Source organism: Tupaia chinensis, unplaced genomic scaffold, assembly GCF_000334495.1.
Source record: "Tupaia chinensis unplaced genomic scaffold, TupChi_1.0 Scaffold000159_1, whole genome shotgun sequence".
NCBI lineage: Eukaryota > Metazoa > Chordata > Mammalia > Scandentia > Tupaiidae > Tupaia > Tupaia belangeri.
Window position 1 is genome coordinate 5,645,595 of NW_006159630.1, and position 4,146 is coordinate 5,649,740.

At 49.8% G+C, this 4,146-nt stretch overlaps 1 protein-coding gene across 2 annotated transcripts in view; it reads left to right on the forward strand.

The window, feature by feature from the left end:
* The window catches only part of PRPSAP1 (phosphoribosyl pyrophosphate synthetase associated protein 1), a 34,728-nt gene that overhangs the window by 4,470 nt on the left and 26,112 nt on the right, over positions 1-4,146 (forward strand). The window lies entirely within an intron of this gene.

The following is a 4,146-nucleotide window of genomic DNA, read 5'->3' on the forward strand; positions in this document are numbered from 1 at the left end:
TGCATGCACACGCGCCCGGCGTGAGTTTTAAGCCCCCGGGTCCGGGACACGACCCTCGGTCGACTACGTGGGAGTCCAGCGACATAGCCATTACGCCAACTGCTGGTCCCATTATTTATTTTATTTTTAATTTGACCAGAGAGAGAGACAGACAGAAAGTAAGTGACAAACCAGGTCAGTCCCTGAACCATGGTTGGCTATGTCAGAGTCCAGCATCTTAACAACCACTGCTGACCCCCCAGAATTACTTCTTTTTTTTTCCAATTTTATTTATTCATCATTTACTTTTTAACTTGACCAAAGGGAAACAGAGGGAGAGAGAGGGAAAGTGAGAAAGCAAGCCGCCATGTCCAGGATTCAAACCATGGTTGGCCATGTGGGTATGTCCAGCACCTCAACCACCACGCCACCTGCTGGTCCCCCAGAATTACTTTTTAAACATCCTTTCTTTAAACCATTTCATCAGCAGCCACATTTTTAAGACAGTTGTTATGCGTGTGTAAGGCGAAACTTCCTGTGTGCTGTTTAAGGTTAGAGATCTGAGCCTCCCACCTTCCCTTCCCTTTTGACTTCTTTCTTTCTCTACGAAGATACATAAGGTAAATTTTTTCGTCTACGGATTGTATTGATAAATACTTCTTAACATTTATTTCTCTTACAGGTTGCCAAGAGCAATCTGGTACTAGGTAGTAATGACATTAAAAAGTCGCCTTCCCCCCCAGGGCGGATTTCTCACTTTCCCTCTCGCTGTCTCTGTCTCTGTGTCTCTCTCTTCAGCAAGCACGTATGTTTTATGACAAAAGCCTCTAAAAAAAAATTGCAGGGCGCCGGCAGGTGGCATGGTGGTTAAGAGCGCTGGACTCTCACGTGGCTGACCGCAGTTCAAGTCCTGGACTCGGTGGCTTGCTTTCTCTCTTTCTGTCCCACTGTCCCTCTCTGGTCAAATTAAAAATAAATAAATAAGCAAAGAAAGAAAAAAAGTTCGTTCAATAGGATCATTCTTTTTAAGAAAAATCTCCTTCTACTTCTGTTCCTCTCCGAGTTGTTTCCTGTCTCTGATAGCACTCACCTTGGGCTAGCAGCCCATTTTTTGCGCCCTCAAGGTTCTATGGAGAACTGTATTACATTCACTGATAGTGATGAAGGGCTTTGCTGGGGCTCGTCCTGGGGACGCTGTGTCCTAACCTCCCAGCTGGGCCGCATACTAGGGTGACAGTGTTCTCTTTCATTGCAGAGATAAACTACTGTCAAATAACCTGGAATTCCTCCTGCAAAATGGAAAGCCTGGGTTTATGATTCTATGCTTTCTTTTCTTTTCTTTTGCTATGGGGTGCGTACACTCGCCAGAGAGAGACAGAGAGACAGACAGATAGTAAGCAAGAAATCACCCCCCAGAGGGGATGGCCACGCCGCAGTCTCCTCTCCTCCATTCTCCTCTTGGGATCTTGGGCACGCACGCTCATGCGCCCGGTGTGAGTTTAAGCCACCGGATCCGGGACTTGAATCACGGTTGACTACATGGGAGTCCAGCGACATAGCCGTTACGCCAACTGCTGGTCCCTCTTTTCTCTTTCAAAGTTGTAACTATCAGTGGCTCAAGGAGATGAATTTCTAGGACATAGGGTGTTTGAGGATCTAAACAGGCTAAGTACTTGAAAAGGAAGGGATGCTGAGTGGCCCGCTGGGTGGAATGCACACACTCCTGGATGTGCATGTTGCCTGCGTTATAATCAACCCCCAGCTGCCTTTCGTGCAGCTTCCACAGTTAGCAGCTTTTTCTTGGTGATTTTAGGAATTTATCTACTGCTGGGGAAGTCAGGAGATGTTATTATTTCAAAACCCGAAGCTGGCTCTGTGACCTAGCTGCAGCGTACAGATCCAGAGGGACTGGACCCCACACAGTGACTCGTTTGAATCTCTGGCTGAGTCAGCCTGAAGCGCACTGGACATATGCACAAGTGCCCAAGATCTGAGGGGCGGGAGGACGAGCGGTAGAGGGGGCTGGGGCACCTTGCAGTATGACCAGACCTGAGGGAGGGTGCTTATGCCTTTCTCTCATTGACACGCACACTCACCCCTGCTCTCGTGGACACACACGCATGCCTTCATGAATAAAGGAGAAGGTGAAAACTGAAGCTGAATGCAGTTCCTCATCCAGGTGCGCTGGCGCCTCAGCATGGCGAGGTACTCCTCATCAGAGCAGTCTAACTCCTACTGATGCGTTCGGGGATCTCACGAGCTGAGGTGCTGGAGGAGGAGAAGGTGGTTTAATGAAGACCTTTGTCACCGTTTGAGGCCTTTCTCCTGAGCGGTTGAAGTAGCTTATTTCTGGCCTCGCCCATCTGTTTTGCGCACTTTCACTGAGATCCTTCTAAAGTGGAAATATTTTTTACTTTTTTATTTTGTAGAATTTTTTGCCTTAAGGCACGTGTGTTCACCAGAGAGAGAAACAGTGAGAAGGAGAATGAGAGATCACCTCCCAGAGAGGGTGGCCATGCCCCACTCCCTTCTCCGTGCTCCCCTTGGGATTTTGGGCACGCATGCACATGCACCTGCTGTAAGGTTTTTTTTCGGAGGGGTTTTGCTATAGGGTGCATGTGTTCACTAGAAAGACAGAGACACAGACAGAAAGTGAGAAATCACCCCAGTAGGGCAGATGGCCACACTGCAGTCCCTTCTCTTTTCTCCTCTCGGGCTCTTGGGCATACATGCACATGCACTCAGTGTGAGTTTATGCTACCAGGTCCGGGACTTGAACCACTGTCAGCTACGTGGGAGTCCAGCGACTTAGTCAGTATGCCAGCTTCACCTGGTGTAAGTTTCAAGCCTCCAGGTCAGGGACTCGAACCACACACTTGGCTATGTGGGAGTCCAGTGACATAACTGCCATGCATCTGCTGGCCCCATCAGATATTTCCTTCTATGGCCGCCTCACTCCCACCTTGTAGGCTGGAATCCCTTCTCCATTAGCCATTGCCTGGGACCCTTTGAAATCCAGGTTCTGCCTGGTCACTTGCCTCATCTTGGATCACATCTGTCATCACACCTCTCGTGCCCCTGCCCAAGGGCCAAGAGATAGGGTACCCGAGGGAAAGGGCTGTGGTGTGAGAAAGGACAGATCAAAGCAGGAGTCCAACGACTGGCTCTGCTGGAGGGTGCGGCTGCAGCCGGTCAGTGCTCATTCTTTACAGGGAAGGCCAGAGCTTTCGCATGCCTGCAGCGCTAGCACAAAGAGTGTATCTGTGGGACCAGCAGTTGGTGTAATGGCTATGTCGCTGGACTCCCATGTAGTTGACTGCAGTTCGAGTCCCGGACCCAGCGGCTTGAACTCACGCTAGGCGCATGTGTATGCGTGCTCCCGAGAGGAGAATGGAGGCGAAGGGATTGAAGGTATTGTGGCATGGCCATCCCCCCTGGGGGGTGATTTCTCGCTTTCTGTCTCTCTGTCTCTCTCTGTCTTTCTGGTGAGCAAACATGCCCTATAGCAAAAAACCTCTCCAAAAAAAGAAAATAAAAAAAGAGTGTATCTGTGTTAAGGCGCTCCCTGCGCTCCTGGGCTCTACACCGTAACACAGCTTACGTCCTGCCATGTCTGTCCACGCCCGCTGCCACTCGTCCCGCCTGCCTCTTCTGACTTGTCAAGGCTCTTTCAGAAACAGCCGGATCACCTCCCTGGGGCCACTCTCGCCCTACCCGTTCTCCTCACTGGTGGCCAGCGATCTTCTTGCAGTGAGTAGGTCGAACCCTTCCTTTCCACATTCTTGATCGTGCCGGCCATGCCCTGCCATGGACTTGGCTGGCCCTTGGGGCTGTGTCATCTGTCCTGGCTCCGTCTTTGCCCCTGGCTCTCGCTCCTCCAGCACAGGTTCTGGCACAGAGGAGACCTCGGTGCTTGTTGGAGGCACCATGAGGACATTGACCTTGGGCTGTATTTGCTGCAGACTCTTCCTCGGCACCCTGTTCATCCTGCTCATCCTGTTTATGTCTTTGTTTGGTGAAGGTCTTTTTTTCGGTGGGGGGGACCTAGAGACTTTATGTAGACTTTTGGTAAGTTTTCTGTTTTTGGCACATTTCACCCATAACTTGGCTGTTCTTTAAAGTTTTTCTTTTCTTTTCTTTTCTTTTTTTTTTTTTTTTTGAGTTTTT